Source organism: Cetorhinus maximus, chromosome 23 (assembly GCF_964194155.1).
Source record: "Cetorhinus maximus chromosome 23, sCetMax3.hap1.1, whole genome shotgun sequence".
In the NCBI taxonomy this organism is placed as follows: Eukaryota; Metazoa; Chordata; class Chondrichthyes; order Lamniformes; family Cetorhinidae; genus Cetorhinus; species Cetorhinus maximus.
Window position 1 is genome coordinate 44,680,250 of NC_135901.1, and position 15,618 is coordinate 44,695,867.

Below are 15,618 nucleotides of genomic sequence, written 5' to 3' on the forward strand. Positions count from 1 at the left end.
TTGTGTTGGATATTGAAGCGATTCTGATTTCAAAATGAGGACACGAAGCAGGTAAATATTAAATCCAGGAGAAAATCCTGAGGAAAATGGATCACAGTATTTGGATTGAGGTGCAGGTAAGAAGTGGAAGATGTGAATGATGTTATTGATGATTGAGGGGAATTTATTGCAACTTTGGTGCATTTCTAGGCCGATTACGTTCCACACTTCAAAATTCCGGTCAAGCTTAGGTATCAGGTAGAAAGCAGCAGGTTTAACCATGTATATTGGGATACAAAACAATTTTCATGTTCCTAGCTCGCTTAGTCGGCAGAGCATGAGAATGTTAATCTCTGGGTCATGGGTTCGAGCCCCATGCTGGTGCTGTAATACTTTGAAAATCTGAATAAAAGTCGTACTGTCTGGAAACATTGACCCTCACTCCAGCTGCTGAGTTTTTCCAGCATATCCTGCTTTTGTTTCAGATTTCCATCATTCACAGTAATTTGCTTTTATCTTTTGAATTTGAAATCTTGCTGCTTAAATAAAACACCAACTGATCACTGCGGCTCCTGTGAAACTTACATGGCAGACATTCATCACTGAAAGCAACTGACACACATCAAATTCAAAGTACTTTCATGTCGCATCTCCTTCTGCTTCTGTCTCGCCCCCAGATCCCTCTGCCCGTCCAGCTCCCAGGTCAATTAGCTGCTTCATGCAGACACAGTCAATTCGTGGGAATGGGTAAAACTCGTGGGAAAAGAGACACCTGGATCTCATCTTCCTGGTTCTCCCAGATACTGATTACAGGAATGTGCCCAGTGCCGATTATCCACAGTCTCTCTCCTCCCAGTTGTTCAGCTTTGAAATTGATTTTCACACTGGGTTTCAATGTGAAGAAAGCAAAGCTGTGATAAGCTTATATTGTTCAGCAGATGTCCTGCAAGAAGATACATGATAGGCTGATGATAACAGTGCTCTTTGGACGCGGTGAGCTCCAGGGAAGGATTGGCACCATTAATGTGTCGCTCAATTAGTCTCGTGACAAATCTCGTGCTGGAAATGACAAGAAAACTCGCTGAATTTGTTCCGTGTTTAGGTTTCAAAAGAGCCGAATACAAGGTAAGAAAGCGCATCTCGCTCGAGTGGGTTACAAAATGGCAGAATGACCCGTGCTGTTGCTATAAAATTATAGAAAGTTACAGCACAGAAAGAGGCCATTCGGCCGGGGGTGCTGCTTTCAAAGAGCAGTAGTGATTGTTTGATCCATCAGGAGTGATATTTGTGCCGCTGCAAACAGTAGAGAGCAAAATTCCTACATCTCCCACTCATACTTTGTCTCACACCAACATTTCTACAGTCAGTGCTTTGCAACTTTTCCTCTTCCTTCATTTCCTCACTTCACTTGAACCAAGTGTGATGTTTTCCAGCTCTGAGGCGAAACTTAAACTCTCACTTCTCTGATTCTGGTGGAACTTTTAAAAGTTTCCAATCAATGATAAATCAACGTTCATTCCAACAAATTCAATATCTCGACATTCCCTGACCGGGAATCGAACCCGCGCCGCGGCGGTGAAAGCGCCGAATCCTGACCACTAGACCACCAGGGAATCTGCACCAACAGTTTTTGATTTGGCTTATCTACGCTGCTTTTGCCTATTGTTTTTCAGTTCAGATCTCCTTCACCACAAAACTGCCTGTTTAGGTTCAAGATAAACGATTTCTTCAGCCAATGAAAACAACGGTTTCTGTGATCTGGAACATGAAATGAACAATGAGGTGACCGAGCTTTTAGACATCTGACCGAATATGTGTCTCGGTGTCACACTTTGATATATAATGCTCCTGGGGAACGTCTTATGACGTTTCATTAGGTTAAAGGCGCTTTATAAATATGAGCTGTTGTTGTAGGATATATATAGAAAGGTTCAGTCTTTTATCTTTTTACTTTTAAAATCTTGCTGCTTGAAATAAAAAAAACACCAACTAATCACTGCGGCTCCTGTGAAACTTACAAGACTGTCATTCAACACTGAAAGCAACTGACACACATCAAATTCAAAACACTTTCATGTTGCATCTCATTCTGCTTCTGTCCCTGTCTCGCCTCCAGATCCCTCTACCCGTCCAAACCCCAGGTTAATTAACTGCTTGAAGCAGAGACAGTCAGTTCATGGGAATGGATAAAACTCGTGGGTAAAGAGAAACCTGGATCTCATCTTCCTGGTTCTCCCAGATACTGATTACAGGAATGTGCACAGTGCCGATTATCCACAGTCACTCTCTCCTCCCAGTTGTTCAGCTTTGAAACTGATTTACACACTGGGTTTCAATGTGAAGAAAGCTGAGCTGTGATAAGCTTATATTGTTCAGCAGTTGTACTGCAAGAAGTTACATAACAGGCTGATGGGAGCAGTGCTCTTTGGACGCGGTAAACTCCAGTGAAGGATTGGCACCATTAATGTGTCGCTCAATTAGTCTCAAATCTCGTGCTGGAACTGACAAGAAAACTCGCTGAATTTGCTCCGTGTTTAGGTTTCAAAAGAGCCGAATACTAGGTAGGAAAGCGCATCTCGCTCGAGTGGGTTATAAAATGGCAGAACGACCCGTGCTGTTGGGAAAAATAAAATTATAGAAAGTTACAGCTCAGAAAGAGGCCATTCGGCCGGGCGTGCTGGTTTCAAAGTAGTGATTGGTTGATCCTTCAGGAATGATATTTGTGCAAACAGTAGGCAGCAAAATTCGTACTTCTCCCACCCATATTTTGCCTCACACCAACATTCCTACAGTCAGTGCTTTGCATCCAGCCCTTCTCCTCTCCTCTTCCTTCATTCCCTTACCCCACTTGAACTAAGTGTGCTGTTTTCCAGCTCTGAGGCAAAACTTAAGATCACACTCCCCTGATTCTAGTGGAGTTTTAAACGTTTCCAATCAATGAATAACCAACACTCGTTCCAACAAATTGACATTCCCTGACCGGGAATCAAATGCGGGCCGCAGCGCTAAGAGCACCGCATCCTAACCATGAGACCACCAGGGAAGCTGCACCAATAATTTTCGATTTGGCTTATCTACGCTGCTTTTGCCGATTGTTTTTCAGTTCAGATCTCTTTCACCACAAAACTGCCTGTTTAGGTTCAAGATAAACGACTTTGTCAGCCAATGAAAACAACGGTTGCTGTGAGCTTTCTAAGCTTATGTGATCATTCTCACTCTTTCATTCCCAATTTGGTGGGAAGAATGAGGAGAGACAGGATAAATTTCAGGGTTCCGGGGAAAAGGCCAGGTAATGGCCATGACAAGACCGGCATAAAGACCGCTTTCTCTGCTGTAACCTTTATGATTTCATACAACTAATAGTGGTATAGGAGCAGCTTCTGTAGTCGTGGTCGAGTGGTTAAGGCGATGGATTAGAAATCCATTGGGGTTACCCCGCGCAGGTTCGAATCCTGCTGACTACGTTTCCTGTTATTTCTGACTTTAACTGCACACAGACAGAACTAATTATCGTTTGAATCGAGGAAAAGAGATCCAAACACATCCGTGATTTCTTATGTCCATTCATTGTCAGCCTTCTGCAAATCTCCAGTCGGAAATGAAAAAAAAAAAGAGCCAGTTTGGTGACATGATTTCATCTTGGCATTTGCCTCTCCTTAGGCCCCTGTCACTCTCGGTGTATATCTCTGTTTGTTCTTATGTGTGGGTCAATGTGGTTTAGTTCCCCGAGGAGGTGAACACATTTTTACGAGCACAAACTGTATTCACATTCGTGGTGCAACTTCACATTACAATGTTACAGTGAAAAATATCAGGATGAAAGAGACAACAGGAGTCTGTCTTTTTCTATGTATGGAGTACAACAACAACTTATATTTATAAAGCTCCTTTTACCTCATGAAACGTCACAAGGCGTTCCCCAGGAGCATTGTATAACAAAGTATGACGCTGAGCTTCATATTCGGTCAGATGACTAAAAGCTCGGTCAAAGGGGGAGGCTTTAAGAACTGTCTTAAAGGAGGAAAGTATCGATTTCATGTTCCAGCTAACAGCAATGGTTTTTCTCATTGGCTGAAGACGTCACTTGTGTTCAAACGACATAGACCATTTGGTCAAAGAAACTTGTCCCTGGAAAAAGGGATCTGGAAAGGGAATGTGTCAAACTGCTGGGTTAGTGGTTAGAATGCGGTAATTTTATCAGTACAGCCTGCGTTCGATTCCTGGTTAGGGATTTGAAACTTATTCCTCCTGGGCGAGCTGATCAAATCAATGTGATTAATTTGCTGGTTGTAAATAACACTGTAAAGCTCTGCTAGAAATGATGGAGTAAGAGTGTAAGTTTCACATCAGAGCTGGAAATGTCACAAGGGCAAACTCGGGAATAAACCCAGAGTCGGAGTGAGGGAGTGAAAATAAAAGAGAAGGACTGTGATAGGTTACAAAGCACTGACTATAGAGCTGGTGGTGCACGGCAAAATATTATTTCCGTGTTACCCATGTCACATGCAGTTCTAATTTCCTGATTTATCCCATGCCCAACATTACCACTACAGTTTGGTGGCCTGTAAACAACTCCCACCAATGTTTGCTGCCTCTTGTTGTTTCTTAGCTCACCCAAACTAATTCCACATCTTGATCCTTCAATCTAAGATCCTCTGTCACTAATGTACCGATCTCGTTCCTTATTAACGGCGTGACCCCACCTCGTTTTCCTTTTTGTCCATTCTTCCTAAAAGTATTCAGGTCAACCAATCACACTGTTCTTTGAAAGCAGCACACAGGGCCGAATGGCCTTTTTTCTTTGCTGTAACTTTCTGTCATTTTATTTTTCCTAATACCACGGTTAAGATGAATTTTCTTACCTTCCATATGATGCTTTGAATTCAAGACATTCAGCAAATTCAGCGAGTTTTCTTTTCATTTATGGCAGGGAATTTGGAACCGGACTCGTTGAGCGGCAATTAAATGTTCTCAATCGTCAGATGCAGCTCACCGAGTTAAAACAGGCACTGTTAGCATCAGCCTGTTATGTACATTCTTGCTGTACATCTTCTGAGCTATAAGCTGATCACAGCTCCACTTTCTGCACATTGAAAGTCAGTGTGAAAATAAGCACAATTTCAAATCTTAACAACACACATATTTGTGATTTTCTGTGTGTGTCAATGTGGGTCAGTTTCCCATTTTTACCACCCAAACATTGGCCATGTTAGTTCTGTGGCTTCATGTTAAGGTGGTACAGGGTAAAAAAGAGCAGTTTTAAAACATTTCTCTCTTTTCTTTGAGTGGAGACTGTTCAGCAACTAAACCTCCAGATGTTACTGGGTGATGATTGAAGCTTTCACATGATCTTATTAAGTAGCTGAGAACGCTCGAGGGGCCGAATGGCCAATTCCTGATCATAATTTTTAATATCCTAATTCAGTGTCAATGTTGGTGAAGACAATGTTTGTGTCTAATCTGAATGTGATAGTGAGGCCGAGTGGGCTCAGCCGCTGGTTCAGGTTTCGATCTCTCTGGTGATTTGGGCTTCACTCCCACCACTGCCAAACTTTCTGGTGGTTTGTTATTTGAGGCGCTTTCCAAAAATTCTCTGTGCGGTGAAGGGGCAGCTGAGCTGTGCCGTGTTGTATTTCATTTGGAAGATTGAGGAGAGACAGTGTAAATCCCAGGGTGACTGGGAAAAGGTGGGACAATGGCACGGACTGGAAGACCTTCTTTCACTGGAACTCCTTGTATTCATTCTATTATTTTAAACAAACAACATGCAGCCTTTACCCAGTTGTCCTGGCCGAGTGGTTCAGGCGTTTTTCCACATGGTTCGAATCCTGCCAACTCCCCTTCTTCTCATTCCTGACTGACACAAACTGTCTGCAGAATAAATTATCCGTCAAATGAAAAAGAAAACCAGCCAAACACCCCCGTGTATGTTACTTTTGTTCATCTGAAAACATTCACTACATTTGGCCCCTGAAATGGAACAATAATTGACCAAGTTAGTGACATCCTTGCTTTCTGGGTGTTTGTCTCTCCTGAGGCCTCTGTCACTCTCGGTGTATGTGTCTGTGTGTGTTCCTCTGTGTGTGTCAATGTGGTTCAGTTCCCCGAGGGGATGGACACATATTCACTTCATAAACTTGACTCACATTAATTGTGCAGCTTCATATTAAAATGTCAAAGAGAAAAATATCAGGATGAACGATGCAAGAGGAGTTTGCAATGTTTGGAAGGAGGTGCAGCTAAGAAGTGGAAGATGTGAATGATGTTATTGGTGATTGAGAGGAATGTATTGTAACCTTGGGGCTTTTGTAGGCCGATTACCTTCCACACTTTGAAATTCAGAACAAGCTGAGGCTCCAGGGAGGAAGCAACATTGATCTCCCTGAATTTTTGCATAGGGAACGATGACTGTGCATTCCCGGCTAGCTTACCCGGTAAAGCCTGAGACTCTTAATCTCAGCATCGTGGGTTCGAGTCCCATGCTGGGCGCCGCAGTTTTTTTAAAGCTTTGATGGGTGATCCCCAACTCCCCATCCCTCCAGCAGTGTCACCGCTCAAACTGAGTCTTCCTCCATCCCGCTTTGTTAATATCACAGCCGCTGGTTTCTGAGTCTTACTCTTCTGGAAACTAACTCACCTGGTCCCTTTACCCCGCCTTTTCCCCGGAGACCTGCATTTTCTGTCCAATTCTCTTTTGAAATCTGCCTCCCCCACATGCTCAGGTGGTGCATTCCAGATCCTAACCACTCACTGTGTAACAGAGAAACCCCTTTAGAATTACCGGTTTTGGGACAATCAGAATACTCAGTAACAGACAAAACACCGAAAGGCTCGAAGGGAAACGGCACCGGTTGTAGGAGAGCTGGTTCCCAGTGACCTGGATGTGTCTGCAGTGGGTGGGATCAGACTTTTTCCATGTGCCCACAATGAATGTCCCACCCTTTATTTGGGAAGAGTAAAACTGATAGGGAATAATTGTCATTGCAGTCACGGCAATCTGAAGCTTTCTCTCGCTGAGCCATTGGTTTAGGATATCTTACAGAGTACTAACTCCATCATCAAGTCTCTGTGGTGCAATTGGTCAGCGCGTTCAGCTGTTAACCGAAAGGTTGGTGGTTCGAGACCACCCAGGGACGAAGCTGGCACTTTTTTTCGCCCCATCATTACTCATTAACGCTCTGATTTGTTTCGGGGCCCGGAAACTACAAGAAAATCCATCCCACCCCCACATTGAAAACTCGGCTGTCACGCATTGAGTTCCCACACCAAGCTCTGTTTATGGATATTCATTTCAGATATAACAAAGAATATGAACGTTCGTGAACCCCCATCTAAATCAATGGAGATCTATGAGGCTATTGGATTTAAACAAACCCATCAATTAGTCGCTCTTCCTCAGCTCCACAGTGAGTGAGACAGGAACAAGTAACAATATTCCAGCCCCGCACTCTCCAATCACCCGCTGCCAGCGGAAACATCTTCTTATTTTGCTGAATGTTATCTTCAGAAATGGCGAAAAGCGAATCTAATGTGGCTGCAAGATCCAGCATTCAGTTCACATTCAACAACAAACAGGAATGGGAGCGATACAACTTTTCCACACAGCTGGGTGATAATGTTTTCCCCGAGCATCGAATGGAGTAACTTGCAGAAGCGAAATGAGCGGGGTAACCACAACGCTACAGGAACATTTCCCTGCCTGGATCCCAATGAGCTGTCTGGAATGTTAAGCTGTGACGTCATGCAGCAGCACTTTGAGTCTTTGTTTTGAAGAAATGGAATTTGGCTGTTCTCATTAGGAATGCTGGAGACAGACTGATCAACAATGTCATCATCAAATGGCACAGCTCAGTAAGAGGACCTTCCACCAATTCTATTTATAACCAGCCTTTTACAAAGATCTTGCCTATTAATCCCAATTTCCTTCTCTCTTTCCATGAATCAGAATTTTCTCCCTTTCAACTATTGCCAAATTCCTTTTCAAAGAAGCAGTTTCTGTAGAATCCATGCAGTTTGCCTTAATGAACATTTCCTTTACACAATGAAATTAAGAGTTGGACCAGGGTTCTATCTGCAATTTTCGATATTAACATAAGTTATTTATGCAATTCGTTTCATGGTGAACTTACAAAAGGTGTTTATTCTGATCAGACATGTCCTCAGTATTTTCTCAGTCATGGTGACCATGAAACTATCACTGACTGCCATACAAACCCATGTGATTCACCAGTCCTTTAGGGAATTCAATCGGTCATCCTTACCTGGTCTGATTTGCATGTGACACCAGACCCACAGTGATGTGATTGATTCTCAACTAACCTTTGAAATGGTTTAAAAAGTTACACAGCTCAAGGGGAATTGGGGATGTGCAAAAATGCTGGCCAACGATGCTCATGAAAGAATGAAGATCCTTGATGAAGCGCGATACAGAGTAATTTTGCACCATCTCTCCAATTCCCTCGTGTTCAATCACAGTATCAGTTGCGTCTGTCTTTAGGATGATGCTAGTCTTTGGATCATACTGGTAGTCATCTTTCAGTCAGTAAGTAACTGTGAATTTGTAATTGTAAACTCATTAATTTCTGTTGTTGACGAAAGGAACTGCTAGTTTTTTTGTGCCTAGTCAGTTTCACCCCTCCTGGTTTTGAGAATGCTTTTTGCAGCTTGGCGAAGGGCAAATTTAATGTGGCAGCGAGATACTATATTCAGTTAATATTCAACAACAAATGTGAATTATGGAACTTTCCCTCACAATTGGATGTGTAAATTTCAATAATGTTTCTACCCATTTCCAGACAGGGGACCTTCGCATGTATGTGATAACCAATTGGTAACTACAGAAACAATGGGCAGAACCACAGGGACAGACTTATAATATCAAACCGTACACTGTTTTGTAAAAGTACAATTCAGCTGAAAAACATAGCCATGCGGCAGAGAAATTGATCTAACATTAGAATCATAAAATGACAGCACATCAGCAGGTCATTCAACACTTCACACACGTGCGAACTATTTTACTGCAATTTGTCTATTTTTCTGTCTCTTTCTCATAACCGTGCCTTTTGGAGAAAATCATTCAAAGCCTGGTGAAGTGCCAGTGTCACATGGCTATGAGATAATGTATTCGGCTATTGTTTAACAAGAAACAGGAATTGTACAACTTCTCACAATTAGATGATTCAGTTTTGATAATATTTTTGCCAGCTTTCGAACCGGTGACCTTGCGCATCTGAAGTGAATGTGATAAACACTACTTGTTTATTTGTTCATTTATAGGATGTGGACATCGCTGGCGAGGCCGCTACACCACAGAAACAATGTGCAAGAAAAAGCCAAAGGGACTTGTATTGAATGTCAAACTGCGTAGATCCGCTGCACTGCAAGATCCTGTTTTACAGGAATGGAACTAGGATGGGACATTTTGGAATGTTGCAGAGAAATTGATCTAATTGTAAACTGACACAGCTCATTAGGAGGCCATTCGACCCATCGGGTGTGTGCTTTCTTCAAAGAGCTATCCATTTAGTTCCAATATCATTCTCTTCCTTCATAAGCCTGCAGTTTTTTTTTTCCATTTCAAATAATTGTCCAATTCCCTTTTGAAAACTCTGAGTTCAGAAACACAATATTGAAAGAGGTGCAGGAGCTTCTGCAGTGTCCACGCTCAGTGTGTGAAAATTAACAACGTTTCCCTGACCCAATGACAAGAAGAGTTGAACTGGGGATTCACATGTTGTCTTCGAAATAAAGAGGAATATTTATTTATGCAATTGATTTCCTATTGAATATTTAAATGAAGTTTATTCTGACCAAGCACCTCCTCACTTTTCTCAGGCGATAATCTAATTCCCCTTGTTGTACAACCTGTTACAGAAGCTGTTATAGAAAAGAGGGAAAGGTTTGCTGCAGCGACACAAAGCCCTGGTTAGATTACAACTGGAGGACTCTGTGTAGCCCTGGGAACGACACCTTATAAAGGATCAATATTGGTCTTGGAAACAGGGCAGTGCTGATCCAGCAGAATGTCAGTTCTGGAATGTAAGTGGACATTCTCCCCTCCGTAAATTGAGGTCATCCAAAACTGCTGCCCGTGTCTTCAGTCACAGCAAGTCCCATTCCCCTACCACCCTCTACCCGCTGACCTCCATTGGCTCCCAGTCAAAGAATGCATTTACTTCAAACTTTCTTCGCCTTGTGGTCAAATCCCTCCTTGTTCTCGTCTCTCCCTATCTCTGTAATCTCCTCGAACCCCACAAGTCTCTGAGATATCTGTGCTCCTCTAATTCTGGCCCCTTGTACATTCCCAATCAGAATCAGTCCACATTTGGTGACCGTGGTTGCAGTTACCGAGGCCCCAAACTCTGGAATTCCCTCCCTAAACCTCTCCGCCCCGACCTCACTTTCCTCCTTTAAGACTCTTCTTAAAACCTACCTCTCTGACCAAGCTTTTGTTCATCTGGCCTAACGTCTCCTTCTGTGTGTCATTGTCACACTCTGTTACATAATGATCGTGTCAACCATCTTTGGTGGTTTCATTACGTTAAAGGCGCTATCTATTGTAAGCTGTTGTTGTAATGGGGCAGAAAGAGAAGGAGCCCTGATATTTTTTGATCTGAGGTTGCACAGCGAATGTGAATAAAGTTTGCTCTGTTTAAAATGTGTCCAATCCCTTGGGGAACTGAACCACATTGACACACACAGACCAACGGAAAGAAGAAACCACGGGAGTCTTTGTGTGGTTTTGATTCAGTTTATCTAATAATTAATTCCATGGGCACCTTATCAAAATCGGGAATGATGACAACTGTAACCAGTAGGATTTGTACCTCTGTGAGGAGACCCCACAGGATTCCAACTCCATCCCCTTACCCACTCCGCCATGAACACAGGACCGACACTGACATCACTGCTTTTTGTATAAAATCAGAGATGGCTACATCATGTGGTCATTCAGCACGTTGTCTCTCTGGAAGAGCAACTCAACTACGGTAATTCCACACCCCCACCTTTTCCCCACAGCAACTCACCTAGTTCTTTCTGTCAAAATACACCGTGCATTCAATATGAGGTGGCACCTGCTTGTCCTAATGGGGCTGCTAAATGTTTAGCAGCGGTGGGAGTCGAACTTACGACTCCATGAACACCTTAAACCGTTTGGCCACGCAACCACATGGGTGGAATTCATTAATCATTCCCTTCACATGTTTTGGCACTGAAATAGGACAAAAGCAACAGAGAAGCAATAGGCAAAATACTGCGGATGCTGGAAATCTTAAACAAAAGCAAAAAATTCTGGAAAAACTCAGCAGGTCTGACAGCATCTGTGGAGAGTAATACAGAGTTAACGTTTGGAGTCCGTGTGACTGTTCTTCAGAGCTAAAGGGAAGTAGAAATATGAAGTCCTACTTCCCTTTAGTTCTGACGAAGAGTCATACAGACTCGAAACGTTAACTCTGTCTTTCTCCCAACAGATGCTGTCAGACTTGCTGAGTTTTTCCAGCATTTTTTGTTTTTGTTTCAGAGTAGAATTAGGCCATTCAGAACCTCAAACCAGCTCCGTCGGTTAATCAGATCGTCCTGCACTTCGTAACAAACAGAAATCATCTCCACTCAAAAACACAATGAGCTGCAGTGAAGAGTTGGCACCATTTAAACTCTCATTGAACTGGTCTGGTTCCAAATCTCCTGCTAGAAATGACAAGAAAACTTCTCACTGAATTCACTCCGGGTCTTGACTTCAGAAGGACAGGACACAAGGTAACAAAGTACATTTCGACAGAATTGGTTGTAAAATGGCAGAATGACTTGGAAAATGCATCCGTGGTGTTGGGAAACATAAAATTATAGAAAGTTACAGCAAAGAAAGAGGCCACTCGGCTCTGGTGCGCTGTTGTCAAAGAGCAGTTGTGAGTGGTTCATCAGGAGTGGTCAATTACTCTTCCATTTCACACTGCGAATTTAATGAATGTTTGCAGATCAACAGAAATAGGAAACACGGGGTATTTGGATGTTTTTTATTCAACTTAACCGATAATTAAATCCACAGACCGTCAGTTAAAATCAGGAATGATAAGAAGCGTAAACTACAGGGCTCAAACCTGCGTGAGAAAACTCCAGCCAATTTACAGTCCATCAGTTTAACCAATTCGCCACAATACTTAGTGAAACTTCGTTATTGTTTGTATAAAATAATAGAATGGAGACAGGGAGTAACAGAGAAAAAAGATTTTCAGTCTGTGCCATTGCCCCAACCACCTCTCCCCATTCTCCCAACCAAAATGCAACACTGCACAGGTCAGCAGCCCCCTCGCCGCACGGAGGATTTTTTGGAAGCGTCTCAAACAACAAACCACTGGAAAGTTTAGCAGCCGCGGGACTGGAGCCCAAAGCAGGAAAGCCTCGGCCAGCATCTTAGCCCACTCGGCGACTCAGTACCACATTTAGAGCAGAAACAACCATTGCCTTGACCGGCATCGGCACTGAATTAGAGTATGGGAAAAACATGGTCAGGAATTGGCCATTCGGCCCCTCGGGCATTCTCAGCGACTTCATAAGATCATGTGAAAACTTCAATCATAATCCGCTTTGTAACATCCGGGCATTTAGTAGCTGAACAGTCTCCACCCAAAAAGAAACAGAAATAAATGTCCTCTTGCATCTTTTAAAACAGCGCTTTTGTTTTCTCTGGACCATCTTAATCTGAAGCCACAAAACTATCATAAACAATATTTGGGTGGTAAAAATGATGAACTGAACCACATTGACACACACAGAGGAACACACACAGACATCGACACCGAGAGTGACAGAGGACAAGGGTTTGTTTCTAAGGAGAGACAAACACCCAGACAGCAAACCTGACACCAACCTGGCTCCGTTTTTGTTCCATTTCCGACTAGAAGTTTCGTGAATATTTTTGTGAATGAACGGAAATAGGAAAACGCCCGAGTGTTTGGATGGACTTGATTCAATGTAACCGATAATTAACTCTGTAAACACAGAGTTAAAACCAGGGATAATGAGAAGCGGGGAACCCCAATGGATTTGGACTCTATCGCCTTCGCCACTCAGTAACCACGACTGACTTAATGCACAGGGTGATGTTGTTAGTATGAAATCATGGGTGGCTACAGCAGAGAAGGAGAACATTCTTGTCCGTGCCGGCATTCTGGAAGACCAGTTTAACTCATTCCATAACCCTCGTCTTTTTCCTCACAGCAATTTGTTTTGAATCTGTCTCTCCTCGTCCTTCCTGTTAAAATGAAACACCGCACACAAACCGTACAATTCGATTTGAGCTGGCACTTGTTCGATCTGCTGTTCAAGCTGCTCATGTACAACTTTCAATTTCCAAAACCCACCAACCTCATCCCTGCGGCCCCTGTGAAACTAACAAGGGAACACACGGCAGAAATTCATCACTGAAAGTAACTGACACACATCAAATACTAAACACGTTCCTGTTGGTAGGAGACTGTGGCACAGTGGTACTTTCACTGGTTTGGGATTCCAGACTAAGGGATTCTGTATCGAATCTTACCATGGCAGGTGGGGAAATTTGTTTCCAATAAGAAATCTTGTGATCTTCACTAATCGTATTAGGGACGAAAATCTCTTTAACTCTTGTATACTCTCTGGAAGAGGGCTGACCTCGCCAGGGACTGCCCACCCATCCAACTTATGAACCCAATCTTTCCCTGAAAAGCAGGGAATGGGAATGTAAGACACGAGAAGGGTTCACAGGAGCTGATTGTCCCAGACACTGATTATAGGAATGTGCACAGTATCAATTATCCACAGTCTTGTGTATGTTGTTAAACTTTGAAATTATTTTGAACTGATTTTCAATGTGAAGAAGCGGAATGAGCTTATGTTGTTCAGTAGATGTACAAGAAGGTACATGCTCATGTGCAAACACTGCGTGTTTGAAACTCAGGTGAATGGTTCCGATCATTTCTGCAGTTGTACTAGTCTGGTTTCAAATTCAGTGCTGGAAATGAGAAGAAAATTCGCTGAATCTGTTTAGTGTCTGGAATTCAAAGTGTCAGATAGAAGGGCAGGGATTACTTCTCGCTAGATTGAGTTATGAAATGGCAGCATAACTTAGAGAGATGCAACCGGGGTGTTAGGAAACACAAAATGACAGAAATTTACAGCAAATAAAGATGCCATTCGGCCCTGTGTGCTGCTTTCAAAGAGCAGTGTGATTGATCTGAATATTCAAGGGTATTCGTCATTTAGGAAGGAGAGACAAAAAGAGAAAGGAGGTGGGGTCGCGCTGTTAATAACGACAAGATCGGTACATTCGTGTGAGAGGGTCATAGATTGAAAGATCAAGATGTAGAATCAATTTTGGTGGAGCTAAGAAACAGCAAGAGGCAGCAAACATTGGTGGGGGTTGTTTATTGGTCACCAAACTGTAGTGGTAATGTTGGGCACGGGATCAATCAGGAAATTAGAGCTGCATGTGACATGTGTAACATTGGAATAATATTTTATTTTGCACCACCAGCTCTATAGTAAGTGCTTTGTAACCTATCACAGCCCTTCTCTTTTATTTTCACTCCCTCACTGGATTTATTCTTTCGACTTGTTGCACGTGAGACATTTCCAGCTCTGATGTGAAACTTTAACTCTCACTCCCCTGACTCTGACAGAGCTGTTCTGTGTTGCTTTCAGCCAGGAAGACAATTACATTGGTTTTAACAGTTCGCCCAAGGGCAATAAACCTCAATTCCCTGATAGGGAATCAAACCTGGGGAGCGGCAGTGAAAGTGCTGAACCCTAACCAGTCGGCCATCAGGGAAGCTGCTAACAGTGCTGGAAATTTGGCTCATGGAGGCTGATTTTGGCATTTTTTCATCCCGATCCCTTTCACCAGAGATAAATTTCTCCGACCAAATGGTCTGTTCAGGTTGAACACAATGAGCCAATGAGAAGAACCATTGCTGTTATCTGGAACATGAAATCGATAGTTTCCTCCTTTAAGACAGTTCTTCGCCTTTGACAGAGCTGTTAGTCATCTGACTGAATATGTGACTCGGTGTCACACTTGTTATATAATGATCCTGGGAACACCTTGTGACGTTTCATTCGGTTAAAGGCACTTTATAAATATAAATTGTTGTTGTAGCTTAACATACAGAGAAATAGACAAACTCCTCTTGCATCTTTTACCCTGAGAGTTGTTCCTTGTAACATTTTAATATGAAGTTGCACAACTAAAGTAAATAATGTTTGTGCTGGTAAAATGTGTTCAAATCCTCGGGGAACTGAAGCACATTGATACACACAGACATATACACCGAGAGTGGCAGAGAACTCAGGAGAGACAAACACCCAGAAAACAAGATGTCACCAACTTGGCTCCGTTTTTGTGTCATATCCGACTGAAGACTTGCAGAAGATGGACGCATAAACGGGTTTGTATGGATGGCTTTTCTTCAATTTGAATGAGGATTAATTCTACAGGCAAGCAGAAATAATGAGAAGCACAGTCAGCAAGATTCGAAACTATGACACGAGGCCCTCAATGGATTTTAAATCCATTCACCTAAAGCACTAGGCCACAACTACAGAACTTGCTAACATGCTAACATTATTTGTTTAAAATCATAGAATGGTTACAGCAGAGAA

At 42.7% G+C, this 15,618-nt stretch overlaps 3 non-coding genes across 3 annotated transcripts; 2 read left to right on the forward strand and 1 right to left on the reverse strand.

Annotated features, from left to right (window-relative positions):
• Window positions 1-1,520: 1,520 nt before the first annotated feature.
• trnae-uuc (transfer RNA glutamic acid (anticodon UUC)) lies at window positions 1,521-1,592 on the reverse strand. The gene has a single exon. It is a non-coding gene; the product is annotated as a tRNA-Glu (tRNA).
• A 1,769-nt stretch (window positions 1,593-3,361) lies between these two features.
• trnas-aga (transfer RNA serine (anticodon AGA)) lies at window positions 3,362-3,443 on the forward strand. The gene has a single exon. It is a non-coding gene; the product is annotated as a tRNA-Ser (tRNA).
• A 3,598-nt stretch (window positions 3,444-7,041) lies between these two features.
• On the forward strand, window positions 7,042-7,115 carry trnan-guu (transfer RNA asparagine (anticodon GUU)). The gene has a single exon. It is a non-coding gene; the product is annotated as a tRNA-Asn (tRNA).
• The last annotated feature ends 8,503 nt before the right edge of the window (window positions 7,116-15,618 follow it).